Here is a 10,505-nt window from a genome sequence, read left to right on the forward strand (position 1 = left end):
ATTTTGGAGGAAAAGTCATGAAGTGGGGAGGGTGGGAGAACATCTTGAGAAGTCCACAGAGTGGCCCAGTGACATAGTGGGGAGGTGGCAGAAACAGCATCAGGAGACCACAGAGTGGCCCATTTACATAGTGTTGAGGTGGCAGCAGCATGAGGAAGCCACAGAGTGGCCCAGTGACATCGTGTTGATTTAGCAGCAGCATGAGGAGGCCACAGAGTGGCAAGGTGACATAGTGTTGAGGTGGCAGCAGCAGCATGAGGAGGCCACAGGTACAATGACAGAGTGTGGAGGTGGCAGCAGCATGAGGAGGCCACAGAGTGACCCAGTGACATATTGTTGAGTTAGCAGCAGCACGAGGAGCCCACAGAGTAGCAAGGTGACATAGTGTGGAGGTGGCAGCAGCAGCATGAGGAGGCCACAGACTGTAAAGGTGACATAGTGTGGATGTGGCAGCATCAGCAGAATGAGGAGGCCACAGAGTGGCCCAGTGACTTAGTGTTGATTTAGTAGCAGCATGAGCAGGCCACAGAGTGGCAAGGAGACATAGTGTGGAAGTAGCTCCAGCATGAGGAGGCCACAGAGTGACCCAGTGACATATTGTTGAGTTAGCAGCAGCATGAGGAGCCCATAGAGTGGCAAGGTGACATAGTGGAGAGGTGGCAGCAGCATGAGGAGGCTACAGAGTGGCCCAGTAACATAGTTTTGAGTTAGCAGCAGCATGAGGAGACCACAGAGTGGCAAGGTGACATAGTGTGGAGGTGGCAGCAGCAGCATGAGGAGGTCACAGACTGGCAAGGTGACATAGTGTGGAGGTGGCAGCATCAGCAGGCCACAGAGTGGCCCAGTGACATAGTGTTGATTTAGCAGCAGCATGAGGAGGCCACAGAGTGGCACAATGACAGAGTGTGGAGGTGGCAGCAGCAGCATGAGGAGACCTGAGTGGTGAGGTGGCAGCAGAATCAGGAGACCACAGAGTGACCCAGTGACAGAGTGGGGAGGTGGGTGGCAATAACAGTAACTGCTGACGATGGTGGGTGTAAGAAGGAGCACTTGGCATCAGATGTGTTGCATCAGGTGGGTGGCAGCATCAGAATAGTAGCTGAGGCAGGTAGCCAGAAGAAACCGATCTCTTTTGTCAAGGTTTCGGTGAGGCAGCATGGATGATCTAATCTGATGCATTAGGCATTGGTGGGTGGAAATCGTGGCTGATCCACGCCTGATTCATCTTGACAAAGGTCAGTATCTCCACATTTTTGGACAGGCGAGTGGGGTAACTGTGGCCCCCGCCGCACTAAATACTCTGATGTCACACTGCTGGCTGAGCAGGACAGCTTTTCCAGGGCCAGTTGCGTCCACAAATCCAGTTTGGCTGCCCAGTAGTCCAGCGGATCTTCAATGTGGGGTAGCAGGGTGCTGTCCAAGTATGCCACCACCTGTTGGTTCAGGTTCTGCTCCAGGTCTAGCTGCTGCTGCTGGTGAGTGGTTTCTTCACTAGGCGGGTTAAAGGATAACTGTCATATTTTCATCAAAAATCAATTTTAGCATATGTTACTGCTGCAGCAGCATTATGCATAAAGCAATCTTTAGTTTCTTCACTTACCACTGTTTTTCTTGAGTTTTCCCCTTAGTTACGGCTGTTTTGAATCCTACATTATGAGGATCTTCTCAAGATGGCTCCTCTGCCAGTTCTCTGAGGCCAAAACTGCATTCCCTCAGGTCACATACAAACTTGCTGTAGCCAGCAGCTTCCTGCCAGCCAATTGGATTGGATTACTGATATACACGCCTCCTCACTCTTGCTAGCTGGAGACAGATTAGCCATAGCAACGGTCTTTTAAGGGAGCAGTGGAAAGGGACAGGAGACATTAATGAAAGCTGTTATTATAAGGTAATTACAGATCTTTTGGCAATCATTGACATACTAACTCAGGTATACATGCCTAGCTCTAATAAACTAGCAAAAAAAATAATAATATGACAGTTATCATTTAAGAAAGCTGCTCATAATCGAGCCTCTCTAGACTCAAGCTGCTGCTGATGGAGCTGGTACTGCTACTACTCCCCACCCCACCACAGCAGCCATGGCAGTGGAACAAGAGTGCAGAGGGCCCCCCAGTCAGACCTGCGAGTGGATGGACGATGGCGCAGATAGGCAGTGGCCAACTGACTACATAGGATCTCTCTATAGTAGTTCAGTTTGTCCTCCCTCTCAGCGGGTGTAAAAAAAAGGCCCTCATGTTGGACCGGTAGCGAGGGTCTAACAAGGTGGAGAGTCAGAAGTCATCCTTCTGCCGAATGGTGACAATTCGGCTGTCACTACCCAAGCAAGTGAGCATGCAGCGGGCCATTTGCGCAAGTGACTTGGAGGGACTCCCTGCCTCCATCTCCACTGCATACTGCCATGGTGTGCCTGGGTCATCTGCCAGTCTTCCTCATCTTCCTCTTGCTCCTCCATCTGCTCCTTCTCCTCCTCTCCTGTCACCTGTGTAGAAAAACCACCCATTTTACTACACATTGCTTGTGCTCCAATGTCCTCCTCCTCCTCCAGTTCAGCCCCCACAGGGCTCATGTGGCCATAAGATATATGCGCCATGTCTCCAGTCCCCTGACAGCCAGATTTAGTAGCATCGGTTCCAGGATATGAAGCAGTGGAATGACGTTGTTCATCTCGTAGTCCTGGTGACTGACAAATAACATGGCTTCCTCAAAGGGCCTGAGCAAAAGGACGGTGTCACGCATGAGCTGCCACTGGCTGACATCGAAGTTACACAGGGGAGTACTCCTGTCCGAATGGATCATCAAGAAATAGTTTATGGCCTTTCTCTGTTCGTATAGTCGGTCCAACATATGGAGGGTGGAATTCCAACGGTTAGAAACATTGCATATCAGCCTATGTTGGCGGATGCCGTTCTGCTGCTGCAGCTCAAGGAGGGTGTGCTTGGCGGTGTCCAATGGCTGAAGTGCATGCAAAGTTTCCTGGCCATTTTTAGGATGTCTTGCAGATGGGTGGAAGACTTTAGGAACAGCTTGACAACCAGATTGAACACGTGCGCCATGCAGGGCGCATGGCTCAGCCCTCCTTGACGCAGCGCAGACACCATGTTCTTCCCATTGTCGGTCACCATGGTTCCAAATTTGAGTTGTCGAGGAGAAAGCCAGAATTCGATTTTTTGATGAAGGACACAGAACAGTTCCAACCCTGTGTAACTCAGTTCGCTCAGGAAAACGAGGTGTAGAACAGCGTGACACCACTGTGCCCTTCACATGTGGTATGCTGGAGGATCACTGTGAATTGTCCCTGCAGTGTAGGCTTAGGACACGGTGGAGGATGAGGAGGCAGAGGCGGACATTGCTGCAGGACCAACAGCATTAGAACGTGGAGGCGGAAGCAGCATCACCTGACCAAGTTGCTGGTTTGGCTGGGCAGGAACCACATTTACCCAGTGGGCCGTAAAGGACATATATTGTCCATGACTGTTGTTACAGCTCCACACGTCGGCGCTACACTTTGGCAGACATCGACAGGCTCAAGGACTGGCCCACTTTCTGTTCTACATATTTGTGCAGGGCTGGTACTGCCTTTTTGGCAAAGAAACGACGGCTTGGGACTCTCCACCTCGGCTTGGCACAAGCCATCAGTTCTCTGAAAGGTGCAGAGTCCACCACTTGGAAAGGAAGGGACTGCAGCACCAGTAACTTGGCCAGGAGCACATTCAGCTTCTGCACCGTTGGATGAGTACATGCATGCTGTTGTCTCTTGGCAATCGCTTCTGTGATCGATTGCTAAAGGAATGACTGACGAGGAGTAGGAGGGCGAGGAGCAGGAGCATCAGGACCAGTAGATGATGGGAAGGACAGACAGCTCCCTTCGGCTGAGGTAGTGGAGCCTTGACTGCCTTAAATCGGGTGCATGCCACTGGGTTATGCAGAGGTTGCTGCGGAAGGCTAGACCACCACATTGGAGCCACGGTTCTCCCAGGCCACTTTATGGTGACGCTGCATATGTTGACACCATGGCAATGCTTCACCTTCTGTCCACAGATTCGGCAAATGGCCATGGCTTAACTAAAAACTGCCACACCGCCAAGTAAAACTGCCACACTCCGCACTGACTGACTGCTACCCGCGCTGCCTCGGTAAACCCCTGCACCACTACTTTCTGGGCAGGTAGGCTCCTGCGAAGCGGGTGGTCTACCTCGGGCATGTTTGGCTTCCGACCTCCCAATGCTGCCACCCTGCTGACTCCCGGCCATGCTACCGACTTGCTGGCTCCGCCACTGCCTCACACACAAGCTGCCACCCTCTTCTCCCGATGATGATGAAGCCCCTTCGTCACCCGGCTCCAAATTGCGATCGACTACATCATCATCAAGTACTGTCTGCATGTCACTGATGTCCTCCTCAACGGTCTTTGAGCCAGGAGCCTGACCGCTCGCAACACCAGCTCCCATGCCACTCTCCTCATCACTACTTGCCCGCCTACCGGAGGAAGCGGCGGATGTCTCCTCCAGATCTTGGCTGGGCAGTAGCTGCTGACTGTCCTCTAATAGCTCGTCCTCGCTGTATAGTGGAGCTAAGCCCACAGCATATAATACTTCTCTGGCTGAAGGAACAGAAAAGGACAGAGGTAGGTTGAGGACAGGTGAGGGCACAGGGCCTGCTCCCAGGCAATGCTAACTAAGGCTTGGGACGAAGTGGATGACCGAGTCAACCATTCAAGAACCGCTGGGTTGCGACAGCTAGCTGACACTGGGAGCTTAGGCCTCTGGAAGTGACCCCCGCTGCCACGCTCCCTTACTTTTCTGCCACCTGTGCCTGCACCAGAAACATTTGGTCCTGTGCCCCTCCCCTGTGCACGGCATGTCACTTCTCTTTCTGACATACTGTTAGATCAAATAAGTAAATAAAAAGGAAATTAATACACCCCAAAAAAGGCTGTACTTTTGTCACTTCACCACACAACGGCAAATAATACTTTTTTTGCCACTAATACATGCTAAAAAGGGCTGTAATTTTGTCACTTCACCCCACAACGGCTAAAAAGCCCTTTTTCTCCCACTAATACACGCCAAGAAAAGCCTTTAGAATATATAACTGCACTGCTGAACGGCAAATAATACTTTTTTTTGCCACTAATACACCCCAAAAAGGGCTGTAATTTTCTCACTTCACCACACAACAGCAAATAATAATTTTTTTGCCACTAATACACACCAAAAAGGGCTGTAATTTTCTCACTTCACCACACAACGGCAAATAATACTTTTTTTGCCACTAATACACGCCAGAAAAGCTTTAGAACATATAACTGAACCGCTGAACGGCCAAAAAAGCTTTAGAACATATAACTGCACTGCTGAACGGCAAATAATACTTTTTTTTTGCCACTAATACACACCACAAATGGCTGTCATTTTCTCACTTCACCACACAACGGCTAATAAGCCCTTTTTGTTTTTCCCACTAATACACGCCAAAAAAGGCTTTAGAACATATAACTGCACCGCTGATCGGCCAAAAAAGCTTTAGAACATATAACTGCACTACTGAACGGCAAATAATACTTTTTTTTTGCCACTAATACACCCCAAAAAGGGCTGTAATTTTCTCACTTCACCACACAACGGCTAATAAGCCCTTTTTGTTTTTCACACTAATACACGCCAAAAAAGGCTTTAGAACATATAACTGTACCACACAAGGGCTAATAAGACATAGAAATATTTCCTATTATACCCTGTTATTGGCTGTATCACACAGCACTTGCACCCTAATAAAAAGAACGATTTGCTGGAATTAGAGGTATCATCTATTGCAAACCTAAAAGCAGCAGTATAATGGCAATTTGGATTCCCAGTCAGTGCAGCAAGGTGTAATAGGATTGTATCTATTACCCAGGCTGTACACTCCACTATTGGACCCTGTTCTCCTTTTATAGTGTGGAATAATTCGTCCCTATCCTTTCCCTACACTTCTAATGAAGCAAGAGGAAATTCAGATTCGGTGCAAATAGAATTTTTCCTGAAATTCGGATCAAATTCCACTTAATCAACTTCAATTTGCTCATCTCTAATTGTCATATTCATTGTTTTGAGGACTGAGTAGTACCTAACATAAGAATTTTGTGCAAATAGCTGTAAGAATGAGACATCTATCATACTCAAGAGCATGTGGGTAATATTGAAGACCTGTTTATATAGAATACTTATCACTGACTGCATGGTTGTGTTTCATGCTCATATCCACACATTTTTACTATTTTTGTTTTGTGTATGCTACTGGACCTTACATTAGGGGTGCATGTGATTTCCAGACAGAATGAAATTCGCAAATGAGGCTAGAGCATAATAAAAAGTGAAAGTTTGCTAAGGAAATCCAGTCAGATACCTTCCATCATTTTCTAAATCAGTTATGCTCCACAGCAAACACAGAATTTAAAGCAATGAGATAAAAAGAGCTTCCCTGTTTTTCTTCATCTAAAGGATATTATTTTGCACACAATTCTTACAGTGTTAACATTTTACCCACACTTTTTATGTGGTCTTCAATTATCTGTCAAAGTTATATGGAACCCCTTCTCGACATCTTCCATAAATCAGATCTTTAAAGGTGGTCAAGGAGTGACTGCTGTCTGATCACAGACATTTAACCAGTCAGATGCCGTGGTCAATTGTGTCCAAGGCATCTGTGCGGTCAATTACCAGGGGTGCTGTGTTCCCGCTGACTTAACAGTCCCACTGAGGCAACATGGAAGGAGCTGTTTAGTTGCTGTGGCAATCTCAGACCTTTTGAAGGCTCTGAGGCCTGCCGTATTGAGGTTCCTATCAGGTCCTGCCAAAGGCAGGGCTTGATTGGGATTTAGTGATTCTGCCATAGACTGTCTATTGGTTAAGCAATAAGATGGTTACATATTAAAGTTCCAAAATATAAAAAAATAAAGTATAAAAAACCCCAAAAACAAATAAAAATTCAAATAACCCCCTTTCCCTATTTTACAAATAAAAATAAACAATAAAAAATGAAGATGATTTCTATCACCACAACCCAAAATGTCAAAACCATTAAAATATAAAAGTATTTATCCCATATGGTGTTTACTGTTTTTGGTTGCTTCAACTCCCCCCAAAAATTGAATAAAAAGTGATCAAAAAGTAATAAAACCCCAAAATAGTATCAATGAAACATACACATCACCCTGGAAAAAATGAGCCCTCACACAGCTCCAGTGATGTAAATATCAAATCTAAAAGAGATGGCACTCATCTATTTTTGGCAATCCCATAGAAGTCAATTGAGGGTGGGCGCACTTGTGTGGTGTGCCCTCATTTACTTTTGAGGCCTCGTTCTATAGATACAGTCAGGTCCATAAATATTGGGACATCTACACAATTCTAATATTTTTGACTCTATACACCACCACAATGGATTTGAAATGAATCGAACAAGATGTGCTTTAACTGCAGACTGTCAGCTTTAATTTGAGGGTATTTACATCCAAATCAGGTGAGCGATGTAGGAATTACAACAGTTTGCATATGTGCCTCCCACTTGTTAAGGGACCAAAAGTAATGGGACAGAATAATAATCATAAATCAAACTTTCACTTTTTAATACTTGGTTGCAAATCCTTTGCAGTCAATTATAGCCTGAAGTCTGGAACGCATAGACATCACCAGATGCTGTGTTTCATCCCTGGTGATGCTCTGCCAGGCCTCTACTGCAACTGTCTTCAGTTCCTGCTTGTTCTTGGGGCATTTTCCCTTTAGTTTTGTCTTCAGCAAGTGAAATGCATGCTCAATCGGATTCAGGTCAGGTGATTGACTTGGCCATTGCATAACATTCCACTTCTTTCCCTTAAAAAACTCTTTGGTTGCTTTTGCAGTATGCTTTGGGTCATTGCCCATCTGCACTGTGAAGTGCCATCCAATGAGTTCTGAAACATTTGGCTGAATATGAGCAGAAAATATTGCCCGAAACACTTCAGAATTCATCCTGCTGATTTTGTCAGCAGTTACATCATCATAAAATACAAGAGAACCAGTTCCATTGGCAGCCATACATGCCCACGCCATGACACTACCACCAGCATGCTTCACTGATGAGGTGGTATGTTTAGGATCATGAGCAGTTCCTTTCCTTCTCCATACTCTTCTCTTCCCATCACTCTGGTTCAAGTTGATCTTGGTCTCATCTGTCCATAGGATGTTGTTCCAGAGCTTTGAAGGCTTTTTTAGATGTCGTTTGGCAAACTTTAATCTGGCCTTCCTGTTTTTGAGGCTCACCAATGGTTTATATTTTGTGGTGAACCCTCTGTATTCACTCTGGTGAAGTCTTCTCTTGATTGTTGACTTTGACAAACATACACCTACCTCCTGGAGAGTGTTCTTGATCTGGCCAACTGTTGTGAAGGGTGTTTTCTTCACCAGGGAAAGAATTCTTCGGTCATCCACCACAGTTGTTTTCCGTGGTCTTCCGGGTCTTTTGGTGTTGCTGAGCTCACCGATGCGTTCCTTCTTTTTAAGAATGTTCTAAACAGTTGTTTTGGCCATGCCTAATGTTTTTGCTATCTCTCTGATGGGTTTGTTTTGTTTTTTCAGCCTAATGATGGCTTGCTTCACTGATAGTGACAACTCTTTGGATCTCATCTTGATAGCTGACAGCAACAGATTCCAAATGCAAATAGCACACTTGAAATGAACTCTGAACCTTGTATCTGCTCATTGTAATTGGGATAATGAGGGAATAACACACACCTGGCCATGGAAGAGCTGAGAAGCCAATTGACCCATTACTTTTGGTCCCTTAACAAGTGGGAGGCACATTTTCAAACTGTTGTAATTCCTACACCGTTCACCTGATTTTAATGTAAATACCCTCAAATTAAAGCTGACAGTCTGCAGTTAAAGCACATTTTGTTTGTTTCATTTCAAATCCATTGTGGTGGTGTAAAGAGTAAAAAATGTTGGAATTGTGTCGATGTCCCAATATTTATGGACCTGACTGTAGGTGCGGGTGCCTGAGGTAGACACCAGCACATGTCACCCTGTTTATCTGGAAGTTTACAGATTAGGAACGGAAAACCAGTGAAGAGAGCCAGGGGGCTGGAACGGAGTGTCAGAGAGCAAGTGAGTATGGATTTTTTGGAGTGAAAATTAAAAAATAAAACTGGAAAACTCCTTCAAGATGTGTCCATTAAAATGATATAGACAATTTAGTCAATTTGTCTTGGCAATTGGCAATTTATTGCACATTTACTTGTACTGGTATCCAGCATCTGACATAGTGGTATCTGTTTCCTCTTCCTGTATTTCCCATCTGTTGTCAACCATGCTCTTGTCCTAACAATTGTCTGAGAAAATTCATTTTTGATGCAGATGACTAACATTTTCGAGAAGTGTAGATATAATGGTCACAGAAAAGGTCATGTAAAGTTAGATTTTTTTTTTGGCAATTTTTGAATACTAGACAAGTTCATGTTAAACTAGATCTGCCCTTCCGCTTTTTCAGACAGGAGTGTTTCAATCACAGAATATAACCCAGGGCAACCTTTCACATGACCTAAGCAAATGCTGACTTTGTCACTGGTTCCCATCGATTAAATAACATCATTTAGCATGTATATGAAAAATGAACACATGGTCAACTGCACTCACATTTTTGTACAGTATATTTTTTTTATCAATTTTCAATTTAGAGGCAGATTTTATTGCGGATACTTTCCAAAGCACTTGGAAGAGATTTTTTTTTATTTAATGCACCTTGCTACTACTGTAAACATGGCAGAATTTCCAAATGCAATTAATCTGCAGAGAATCTGCAGCCCGGGGCCACATGCGGCCTTTGATACCATTCTGTGGGGCCTCCCAACCGTCTGATAACAGACATGTATGTCTATGTTTTTTGGCTGCTCAAATGTATTTTTCATGTATTCCCTCATTATATGGGAGTCCTGGAAGTGTAACTAGACATTAATGGTATATACTGTATGTTCAAGATTCCATAAATACAGTATTTCAGTTGTTAATACCCCTTTAAATGTTATTTTTGGCCCTTAACGTTGGTTCAGACTGATAATGTGGCCCCCACCCAGAAAACGTTGTGCACCCCTGCCTTAGTATGTGAGTACAGCTCCAAACAGAGAGAAATTTGTTAGATTTCTGTCCAAGTAACATTTTATTAACAAAGGTAGATGATAGGGATAGGCATTTTGCTCCCGACAGTATCGACTAGATGCTTGGTGTCATCCAAAGAATGGAGCTGTTCCCTGACAATGTCTAGCAAGGGACATTCATAGCAAATCCAAGAGAAAGAAATCCATCCTGAAATTAAAGGCATACAGAAGAATGGTATACAGAGGTTGTACAACGCACTAATATGCCATAATACATCCCTGTGCATGTGCCCTAATGTTTTGATTCTAAAGCTTCAGGTCCTGATTAGAGATTTTCCCCCAAAAATCTGCTTTATGACAAATTACTTTGTCACCAATAGTGGGTGTCATACAT

This window comes from Bufo bufo, chromosome 5 (genome assembly GCF_905171765.1).
Source record: "Bufo bufo chromosome 5, aBufBuf1.1, whole genome shotgun sequence".
Taxonomy (NCBI): Eukaryota; Metazoa; Chordata; class Amphibia; order Anura; family Bufonidae; genus Bufo; species Bufo bufo.